Raw genomic sequence first — 12,430 nt, 5'->3', positions numbered from 1 at the left:
CATAGAATGCTTTATTAATGATGTGTATATACTGAGTTTTGTCTTTTAAAAACACTCTCAATTAACACATTAAGCCAGATTAAGTATTTTAAAATGTTCCTGTCAAGGTTGCGTTTGTTACTATTGCAATACTATAGAAAGTTAAGTCGTGATCACGAGAAAACAAGAAAGAAAAAAAATTATAATGTATGGCCGCTTAGAACTAAGCGGCTTAGAAATGAATACTACAGCTTAGAAATGACTTTCCCTTTTGCCTTAATTTTCCCAACTGACAAGACACTCAAAATAACAGTAAAATAATTTATTTACTTATTTATCTATTTATTTACTTTTTGTAATGCCCTGGAAAACCATTTTGAACATATATTATCTATATTATCACAATTCCGATCATGAAGTTCTGCTTCTTGTGTTACATGATTTATTGTGGCCTTTCTGATCAGGCATTAACTACTGGGTTTCCAGGTGTATATAATTTTGACAAATCTTGAATTTTTCATGATACAGAATCCACTCACAATACCACTGGATTCGCATGCCTTCCGGGGCTTTTATGGCCTGCTGGGCAACAGCCAACATGTCATCTGGCATAGTTGGAATGAATGAAGCCTGTAAGGAAAACAGGAAAGAAATATCACACTCAAACATTCCAGTCACCATGTGATGATGATGTAATAATGTGAAGGGTTCATACCATCATGTTGTTTGGGGACAGTGCCAGCTGCTGCAGTGGCTCCAGTAAAGGCAGATTTCCACACAACAGGACTGCAGCCATGTGAACTGTAACCTCCACCAGAAGAATCTCTCTGCCTGACATCTGAGGTTGTACACGCAGAGCATGGAGATTATTATTCACCAGTGCTTCAGCAAACGCTTTTGTTTCGTCATTGACAAAGATGTCTGTGCTTCTGATAAAATCTTCAAGGCCAGCCCGTTGCTATAAAAAACAAAAAAATGCATGAATATCAGGCATAGGGATATACATTTATCAAAAAGGTAACATATTAACATACCTTTCATTATTGATCATTAACAAACATTCTATAATGCGTGTTAATGGTATGTTAATATATATATTCAAACAGCAATTAGGGGTTTGGTGACTTGCTTTAGGGCACCTCAGTTGTAGGTATTGAAGGTGGAAATAATCAGGTGGTATGGGTAGGTTTAAGAGTAGGTTAACGCTTTCCCTGCCAGCGTTTTTGAAAAAAGTTGGCAGCCACCGCCAGTGTTTTTGCAAATTTTCACAAAAATGTCTTGACTCCCAGAATATTTTGTTGTATGAATATCTGAACATGCAATACACAAAATAAAGATTCGACCCACAACTTTCAAAAAGGAAGTTTTAAGTTTTATTGCCTGTTAAGGCAATAAAAAAAAAAACATGTTTTGCAAATAACAATGCGTTACATCTTTAGCAAGCATTTAACTAAATTAACCATCCTTTACACAAACTTTTTACAACAATTAAGTCCAAGGACTATAAAGGTCCTGAATCAATATTAAATATTTATAAACATATAAACAAAACGATGAATATTCTCAACTTTAGGTTGAGTATTGAAAAAAACATGAATAAATGATTAATGAACTGTACAAAAGTGTAAATAGGGTCAATTCAGGTCATTTGGGACACACTTTACCATTGAGATGATTGTTCAAAGGTATTTTTTGATCTGTTCTTAAATATTTACTGTTTAATAAGTCTATTTAAATATCTGTGTTTATTACGTTTGAAATATGACACCTTATTGTAAAGTGTTACCAAATATCCATTTGTTAACATTAGTTAATGTATTAACTAACATGAACAAACAATGAACAATGCATTTATTACACTATTTATTAATCTTTGTTAATGTTAGTTGATGAAAATACAGCTGTTTATACATTGTTTATTCATGTTAGTTCACCGTGCATTAACTAATGTTAAACACAACTTGTGATTTTAATAATGCATTAGTAAATGTTGAAATTAACATTAACCAAGATTAATAAATGCTGTAGAAGTATTGTTCATTCTTAATTCATGTTTACTAATGTTGTTAACTAATGTTAACTAATGAACCTTATTGTATAGTGTTACCGGATATTTATCTTACAAAAACGCATGGATTTGCTACAGGAGGCTTTTATTCACCCCCCGGAGCCGTGTGAGGGACATTTTATTACGGATGTGTGCACTTTATTTCACGTCTTCTGAACTGTTGACAACAAACACCCTCTTAACCCCATTGAAAGGCTTGGAGGGGCCAGGACAGTGTTGCCAAGTCCGCGGTTTTCCCATGGAATTGGGCTACTTTAACACTCTTTCCGCGGGATGTTTTTCATGTCTGCGGGTTGAAGCGACCCCAATAACGTGATATTTAGCCCCTGGAATGTGACTTTTATCAGGAGAACCCTGCCAAAAAACGTGTATTTTACCCCACCGGAATGCGATTTTTACCGGGAATCCCCCCTGAAAAGCGATTAGGCTAGTTTTGGGCTAGTTTTGAGTAGCAATTGAGTTGCATTGTCCTGTGGCTGCCGTCACATTATCCAAGTGGATGCTGCACACTGGTGGTGGTTGAGGAGAGACCCCCCCACGTGATTGTAAAGCGCTTTGGGTGTATTGCAATACACAATAAAGCGCTATATAAATGCCTCATTCATTCATTCATCTTGCTTTCTCCTTATTATGTCACTGTAATTCTGATCACCCAACAGGCAATCTGTGAACCCAGCGTCATCTATGTATTAAATGCTTGGAATAAAGAGGACGTTTTGAGTTCCAGAAGTTACAGTATTTTTTCATAGTACATGAATGTCTTTTATTTGAAAATATCAAGGACATCCCTATTTGACATGAGCCCTTTAATCATGACCATATTACTAGGAAGCCAGATGTAAACATTAAGTCATAAAGTACTTCCAAAACCATGTAGCAGTACTTCAAATTCGTAAAGCACAAATGTTTTGTTGTGTAGCATATGTTTGTGATTTTACCTCAGGTTTCGGGTCCAAGCTGGGGTTTCCATTTCTGTACAGGAAGGTGACTTCTCTGAACAAAGCCATTAGCAGATAAACAGCTTTCTTCATGGGTGTGCTTTTGCAATTCTTCAAACAAATATAAAAGCAAATAAACAATTTATCAGAGTGAGGAAGAGAAATGGCATTTAATTAATTTAAGCATTTCATTATAGTGTCCACAAAGACACAATAGCTCTGTTCCAAAACCTAGTCTTGCTACAGTCTAATGTGGCATCCAAACCCAACTGGAACTTCACAAATTAAAAAAAAAAAAAAAAAGTCTGTTGATAGTCATTGGCATACAGATGCATTCTGCCCTATGTGACTCTCTATGTTTGGGACATACATAGTGCGTGTATGTGTGTGTAAATAATTATATCAATACCTCAATCGCTTTCTGTATTTCATTCATGTTGCAATCCATCATGGCTTTGGCTACTGCATCTCTAATAGTTTTGTAGTCCAGTCCACATGCTACATAGTGGTCCATTTTTTTGTCATCTTGATTCTAAGAGAAACAAATTTAGCAGTTAAAGCACAAACACTTGTGACTCATATAAGCATTGTGAAGTAAATCAACCAAAACCCACCAAACTAAGAACCTCCTCAGGAAACAGCCACCTGAACTCCTTCTGTGGCAGAAGTTTCTGGACATATTCAACCCCATGAAGGCTGCAGATCTTTCTGATGAGGTAAACCCTGTACCAGTCATTACTGCTCTGGGAGCATAGATCAGTCACACTATTCAAAAATCCTGGGATAACAGATGAAGGATCATCCTGTGCACCTAAACCATGAAAAACATCATCAATATCAAGGGAAAACGTTCAAATACGACACACTAATTTCTCAGTTTTAAGTTAATACAAAGTGTTCTAGCCTTTCATGGCAAGTGATAAGCATTTGTTGTTCTTTGCTGAATTTATGAACTTGCCCAGGTCATATTTCAACTGATGGTGGGAAATGCATTTAATTGTCATTCCTTTGTACTTTTGACTGAATTGCTTAGCAACTTTATTAAATATTTTTATTCAACAAATTTTTTATATAAATAATAGCAGTATTTAATAATAATTTGCTTTGAGAAAGGTGATTTTGTTTATATTGTTATGCCATTAGATGGCGACAAAAGAACCAGCAGTAAAGACTTTTATATTGAAAGAGACTGAAACGCTGATGTAAACAAGGAAGTTATTTTTACTCTCAACAACAGCTTGTAATCTGAGTCAACAAATGGAAATCACCCTTAACAGATGAAAGGAGAGCAAGACAAAGATATTGCTTTCCTCAGCGGACATTCAAACTAATGTTTTATTGTGAATATGAGATTGATCTGAAGAATGAATGAGAATGAACGAATGAGAGATTTGAGACAAAATGTTTTTTTTTAAGACACTTCATGGTTGTTTCTTATTTACTTTAAAAATAAACACTAAAGCATTTACCAGCTCTAGTCACTCTGTTGAAGAGCAGGTCAGCAGCCATATCCAGGCACAGTCGAACTCTGGCCACCTGCTGCAGGTGCTCTATAGATGCAGTGTGTGCAGACACAGAATCTGAATGAAGGAACTCCAGCAGAAAGCATTTTTCCTCCTCCAAACAGATCTGCTGCTCCGCCACAGAGTGCCATTGTGTCCGATCATACATTGAGTCCTGCAGACACAGGAGAAACATACAGTACTTTTAAGCTTAAAATATATACAGTAACATATGTTCATATATTCAACACCATTTCTTAAGGAATTAAACACTGAAAACACAAACATTTTATTAATTCGTAAAAAAATTTAATTTAGTTGTTTTTCAGTAAAACATCTACACGCTTATAACATACATTTACTTTAGAACTTACTTTCTCTTTACGTTTTTACATCTTTAAACATAAACCTAAAAAAACTAATAAATAAATATATAACTGGTAAGGATTATACACAAAACAAATTTATTACAATATATACTTGCAATCCCAGTCAAATGTTTGAACATACTGGATAGAATTTATTGTTTGCATAGTCAACAAATATTTTAACCTAACTGTTGCTTGAAATGGGTTTTGTAGAAAAATATTATTTGTGCCCATGTATGTAATCCTCTAACAAATTTAAAATTTTAGTTAATTTATTATCATTATTAAAAAAACATTTTTCAGCAAACACATGAGCTTCTCCAATACTTCTTAAAAAACATCCCAGGATGCACCTTATGAAGTTGGCTTAGAGAAGCCCAGAAAGCGGAGAAATGGAATCTAGCAACACTTTAGAATAGGGAACATATTCACTATTAACTAAGAGTTTTTCCTCAAACTCCTAATTAGCTGCTTATTAATAGTTAGTAAGGTAGTTGTTAAGTTTAGGTATGATGTGCATTAAGGGAGCTTAAAATATGCTCATGCAGAATAAGGCATTAATATGTGCTTTATAATTACTAATTAACAGCCAATATGCTAGTAATATGCATGATAATAAGCAACTAGTTTAAAGTGAGAATAGGTACTTAAAGTGTTACTGACAAATTACAGCTCATACATAAGACAAATGTCCAGCTTCATTAGAAAACACAGCACTAACCGGCCTTTGATCAGCGTGTGTACAGTCGTGGCCAAAAGTTTTGAGAATGACACAAATATAAATTTTCACAAAGTCTGCTGCTTCAGTGTTTTTAGATCTTTTTGACAGATGTTACTATGGTATACTAAAGTATAATTATTTGTATTTCATAAGTGTCAAAGGCTTTTATTGACAATTACATTAGGTTTATGCAAAGACTCAATGTTTGCAGTGTTGATCCTTCTTTTTCAAGACCTCTGCACTCCGCCCTGGCATGCTGTCAATCAACTTCTGGGCCACATCCTGACTGATGGCAGCCCATTCTTGGATAATCAATGCTGGGAGTTTGTCAGAATTTGTAGGTTTTTGTTTGTCCACCCTCCTCTTGAGGATTGACCACAAATTCTCAATGGGATTAAGGTCTGGGAATTTCCTGGCCATGGACCAAAAATTTTGATGTTTTGTTCCCGAGCCACTTAGTTATCACTTTTGCCTTATGGCAAGGTGCTCCTTCATGTTGGAAAAGCATTGTTCATCATTAAACTGTTCTTGGATGGTTGGGAGAAGTTGCTCTTGGAGAATGTTTTGTGTCATTCTCAAAACTTTTGTCTTCTAAAGTTGATTCAGCTGTGGGATCGAGGCACCTGCAGTGCAGAGCTTGCTCAGGAATGGCAGCAGGCAGGTGTGAGTGCATCTGCGTGCACAGTGAGGTGAGGACTTTTGGATGATGGCCTGGTGTCAAGAAGGGCAGCAAAGCCACTTCTCTCCAGGAAAAACATCAGGGACAGATTGATCTTCTGCAGAAAGTATCGTGAATGGACTGCTGAGGACTGGGGCAAAGTCATATTCTCCGATGAAGCCCCTTTCCGATTGTTTGGGGCATCTGGAAAAAGGCTTGTCAGGAGAAGAAAAGGTGAGCGCTACCATCAGTCCTGTGTCATGCCAACAGTAAAGCATCCTGAGACCATTCATGTGTGGGGTTGCTTCTCATCCAAGGGAGTGGGCTCACTCACAATTCTGCCCAAAAACACAGCCATGAATAAAGAATGGTACCAAAACACCCTCCAACAGCAACTTCTTCCAACAATCCAACAACAGTTTGGTGAAGAACAATGCATTTTCCAGCACGATGGAGCACCGTGCCATAAGGCAAAAGTGATAAACTAAGTGGCTCGGGGACCAGAACGTTGAAATTTTGGGTCCATGGCCTGGAAACTCCCCAGATCTTAATCCCATTGAGAACTTGTGGTCAATCCTCAAGAGGCGGGTGGACAAACAAAAACCCACTAATTCTGACAAACTCCAAGAAGTGATTATGAAAGAATGGGTTGCTATCAGTCAGGATTTGGCCCAGAAGTTGATTGAGAGCATGCCCAGTCGAATTGCAGAGGTCGTGAAAAAGAACGGCCAACACTGCAAATACTGACTCTTTGTATAAATGTCATGTAATTGTCGATAAAAGCCTTTGAAATGTATGAAGTGCTTGTAATTATATTTCAGTACATCACAGAAACAACTGAAACAAATATCTAAAAGCAGTTTAGCAGCAAACTTTGTGAAAACTAATATTTATGTCATTCTCAAAACTTTTGGCCACGACTGTATGTATATATATATATATATATATATATATATATATATATATATATATATATTTTTTTTTTTTTAATATATATTTACAGTGGGGCAAAAAGTATTTAGTCAGCCACCAATTGTGCAAGTTCTCCCACGTAAAAACATGAGAGAGGCCTGTAATTTTCATCATAGGTATACCTCAATTATGAGAGACAAAATTAGAAAAAAAAAATCCAGAAAATCACATTGTAGGATTTTTAAAGAATTTATTTGCAAATTATGGTGGAAAATAAGTATTTGGTCAATAACAAAATTTCATCTCAATACTTTGTTATATACCCTTTGTTGGCAATGACAGAGGTCAAACGTTTTCTGTAAGTCTTCACAAGGTTTTCACACACTGTTGCTGGTATTTTGGCCCATTCCTCCATGCAGATCTCCTCTAGAGCAGTAATGTTTTGGGGCTGTCGCTGGGCAACACAGACTTTCAACTCCCTCCAAAGATTTTCGATGGGGTTGAGACCTGGAGACTGGCTAGGCCACTCCAGGACCTTGAAATGCTTCTTACGAAGCCACTCCTTCGTTGCCCGGGCGGTGTGTTTAGGATCATTGTCATGCTGAAAGACCCAGCCACGTTTCATCTTCAATGCCCTTGCTGATGGAAGGAGGATTTCACTCAAAATCTCACGATACATGGCCCCATTCATTCTTTCATTTACACGGATCAGTCGTCCTGGTCCCTTTGCAGAAAAACAGCCCCAAAGCATGATGTTTCCACCCTCATGCTTCACAGTAGGTATGGTGTTCTTTGGATGCAACTCAGCATTCTTTGAGTTTTTATCAAAAAGTTCTATTTTGGTTTCATCTGACCATATGACATTCTCCCAATCCTCTTCTGGATCATCCAAATGCTCTCTAGCAAACTTCAGACGGGCCCGGACATGTACTGGCTTAAGCAGGGGGACACGTCTGGCACTGCAGGATTTGAGTCCCTGGTGGTGCAGTGTGTTACTGATGGTAGCCTTTGTTACTTTGGTCCCAGCTCTCTGCAGGTCATTCACTAGATCCCCCCGTGTGGTTCTGGGATTTTTGCTCACAGTTCTTATGATCATTTTGACCCCACGGGGTGAGATCTTGCGTGGAGCCCCAGATCGAGGGAGATTATCAGTGGTCTTGTATGTCTTCCATTTTCTAATAATTGCTCCCACAGTTGATTTCTTCACACCAAGCTGCTTACCTATTGCAGATTCAGTCTTCCCAGCCTGGTGCAGGTCTACAATTTTGTTTCTGGTGTCCTTTGACAGCTCTTTGGTCTTGGCCATGGTGGAGTTGGACTGTTTGAGGTTGTGGACAGGTGTCTTTTATACTGATAACGAGTTCAAACAGATGCCATTAATACAGGTAACGAGTGGAGGACAGAGGAGCCTCTTAAAGAAGAAGTTACAGGTCTGTGAGAGCCAGAAATCTTGCTTGTTTGTAGGTGACCAAATACTTATTTTACAGAGGAATTTACCAATTAATTCTTTAAAAAAACCTACAATGTGATTTTCTGGATTTTTTTGTCTCTCATAGTTGACGTATACCTATGATGAAAATTACAGGCCTCTCTCATCTTTTTAAGTGGGAGAACTTGCACAATTGGTGGCTGACTAAATACTTTTTTGCCCCACTGTATATATATTTATACGCTGATTAAAGGCTGGTTAGTGCTGTGTTATACATATACATATATATATATATATATATATATATATATATATATATACATATATATATATATATACACACACACATACATATATATATATTTATTTTTTTATTTTTATTTTTTATTTCGATGCTGTGTGCTTGCTCACTCCATCTATCTACTTATTCTATGAGGAAGAAGAAATGTCAGCCTCATAGAGCACAACTGAATGCGTAGGCATGAGTTGGCTCGTGAGAAAAGGAAGAATTTCACAAATCATGGAGAGGATCGCTGAAAAAAATGTGTCAGCGTTAGCACTTTTGAAAATGCTAAAATTGCAAAAACTAGCACAACCCACAGCATCCCTGTGACTAGCAATACTACTGGACCACAACAAGATGAAGATCATGATGGCTGTAGTGACTAACATATTTCTAATCTAACATTTTAGTTCAATTAAACCATCACACTATCAATTTACCTCTATTTCTATTATCTTATTAGGGGCTGTTTTGGAAGATGAAGTCCCGAACATTTCTCAAAAATACACTTTTCCAATGATGGGTTGTATATCTGAAGAAAACAGATTCTATATTTTGCTTTTGTTGTAAACTGGACAAACCTTGGACAAATCTTGCTAATGATGCCCATAATGTTGTCAAATTTGATCCCACTATGCAAGTCAGATGCATAAGAAATAAGTAAACTTGTAGATATAAGGGTGCACATTATCTACGGCATGAAATTCAGAATGTCTGACCACGTGTGTCAAAACCACTGCTGTGAATGACACAGAGAACAAAATACTTTTCTGTGCTTCTTGGTTATTTGTTTTGTCAATAGGACATCTTCAGGACTGAATGTAGAAGAACACTTCATTGATTTCACCCCAGTAAATGACCAAACTATTAAATGCACTCCAAGCTTAACTAAATGCTCTTGGATGAAACATAAATGACTGTCAGGGCCAAGAATACAATGGGGCAAACATCAAAATTTCTTATCCATATTCTACATCTCAATCCCCAGACTTTGTGACATGCAGTTGCCACAACCTGAATTTCACACTGGTAGATAAAGCAAAAAATGTTTTTACTATATTTGCAAAATGATGGGAAATACTTAAAGTGAAAGTCCCATCTCTCCCTATTAAACCTCTGTCTGAAACAAGGTCATGTAGAGAGTACCCCATGAAGCAATGTAAAAGCAATATGCTATCAAACAAGTGATATTAGGGACGCTTCGCTTTAAGTGGAAGAGGACTATAGTGACCCTAAAATTAAAAAAGCAAATTCCCTGCAAAGCTTTGAATTCCTTTTGTCTGTAGTCATATGGTATGACATTCTGTTTGCTGTGAACACCGCCAGTAAGACACTATAGTTGGGGGACATGCAGCTGGATGTGGCACTGCTGCAGCTAAATGAACTAACTTCATTTAAGCCACCGGACTTGTGGCCGCACAATTCTTCTTCAAAATGTATACAGCATGCAGCTACAGTAGATTTAACTCTAAAATAGCTGTATGCATGTGATTCTGACTCGAAACTGAAATGACCCATGATCTAAAATCTAAATTATTTATACCCCCTATAGACCTGAATTTATGAAATGTAACATGACTTATGACTTCCAGCTTGTTTTGATTCAGAATCCCCCTTCACAAAGGCAGAGGGCCTCACATACAAAGTTATATCATCAAAAAAAGAAATAAATAATCACACACCACTAAAAATAAGCTGTAAAACATGGTGAGTGAACATGAGTTGATATACACACCTCCAAACAATTTATGTACAAGGAATAAAGCTCGGTTTTATCAGTCTCCTGAATGACGTTGCTTTGCTCAACTTCTGTCAGATGCTGCTGAAGATAGTGCTTCACATCATCAAAGCTAAAAGAGGATAAGAAAAAAACTATTACGATGAGTAAGAGGAGTGTGCTGTGAGCTGTTAAAAGCCCTGCACTCACCTGTACTTGAGCAGGAGTTTCAGCACCACCGAACGCACCACTGGATTTTTATCCACACAGTCATCAAAGGGAGAAAGAGCCTTAGTCAAGAACTTGCGATCTTGCCCTTAGAGGATGAGGAACAAATTTGTTTAATTCATTCTAATCTGTTTCTAGACCTCCATACATATACTTTACAGACAGACGTACCTCTAATCTGAGGGAGCGAGCGGGCCTCCACCATCAGGAGGGACAACAGATGGTGGATGATGTCCATGCTGGGAGGAGTTCCGTCCTTGAAGCATATGGTGGACACCAGATGAATGAAGAAAGCATTGCATCGCTTTCTGAACAATGCATTTTGAATGACGAGACCCCTAATGACCAAAATAAGCACATAATCTTTTAGACTGACAGAGGCAAACAGAGAGATAAAGCACAACTATTAAGCTCAATTAGTCGATTTACTGTATTGTCTCAGAGGACTTGAGCTCAAAGTCATCAGGCACTTCATGGCGACACAGAGGACAGATCATCTCTCTAAGCACCAGCCACTGTTTGATACAGGTCAGGCAGTAGATGTGGTCACAGGGCAGACTCAAAGGGTCCTGTGGATCTCCCGTGCACACTGGACAAAGCTGATTGCCCAACCTGGGGACAAATCACCAATATTCAATAGTAGCCTCTTACTAAACCCTCATAAACTATAACTAATAACAAATCATACCTAAAAATGCTTCGAGATACTTTATCTTTGCAAGCTTTAAGTATGGTGACCACTGCCTCAAATGGCTGCTTGATTTTGAGGTCTGAGTCCTGCTCCAGGACCTTCAGCGAAGAGATGAGTATTGATGAGCAGAAATGAAACTTGTTTAAGAAGCTATTTTCCAGTAAGGGCTGAAAGCTGACTCACTTGTGCTAAGCGTCGAGTGTGTTCAAGAACCACCGGCCTGAGGTTCGAATGCACATCCTCAACACCCAGTAGCATGTGCTCCACAAACAAGGCCAGAGAGTATATGCGACGCCAGCCATGTCTAAAGTAAAGAAAATTCATTGAGATGACCTGCTTCTTCATTAACTGAACTATAAATAATTGTATCAGTGCAATACAATCTAAAGCACTGGCTTTCTACCAGAGGAATAGGGCTTTTAAGTGTATTTATAGGTAGTGATCAGGACAGTCAAATCAACCTATTAAAATGAAAATTGTTGTAGATAATGGGGGAATTTGGAATCAAAAAGGTCGATGACCACTGATTTACAGTATCTAAAGAGGTATAAAGCCAGCAATTCCAACACAGACAGACTGAAGAATGGCTTCTTTCTCAAAACTGTACGTGCTATCATGTAGAAATGTAACAACATGCAAAGAACATGTACAAATAACGTTTCCCATAGGACAATATATTTTAGAGCTCATAACTCACTGGATGTGAGTGACAATCTGTTTGCTTTTTTCCCCATAGTGGTGCAGGCTCTCCTCACAACAGATCAACTCAATTGGCACCTGTAGCTTTTTAACACGTCTAAGCCAGGCCAGACTCTGAACATCTCCATCTAGCATCTGGGGCTCCAGGATTTCAACACAGGCCACTGCAGCGTACATATCTAACACCTGAGAAACAGAAAGACTGTCAAAGAGAAGTAACCAAAGGAAAACATGCAC

The 12,430-nt window shown here is 37.8% G+C and overlaps 1 pseudogene; it reads right to left on the bottom strand.

Moving 5' to 3' along the window:
• The window catches only part of LOC131537539 (E3 ubiquitin-protein ligase rnf213-alpha-like), a 72,665-nt pseudogene that overhangs the window by 26,051 nt on the left and 34,184 nt on the right, over positions 1 to 12,430 (bottom strand).

The sequence above is a fragment of the Onychostoma macrolepis genome, chromosome 03 (assembly GCF_012432095.1).
Source record: "Onychostoma macrolepis isolate SWU-2019 chromosome 03, ASM1243209v1, whole genome shotgun sequence".
In the NCBI taxonomy this organism is placed as follows: Eukaryota; Metazoa; Chordata; class Actinopteri; order Cypriniformes; family Cyprinidae; genus Onychostoma; species Onychostoma macrolepis.
The sequence above is the reverse complement of the archived record's forward strand: the minus strand, read 5'-3'. Positions and strand labels throughout refer to the sequence as shown.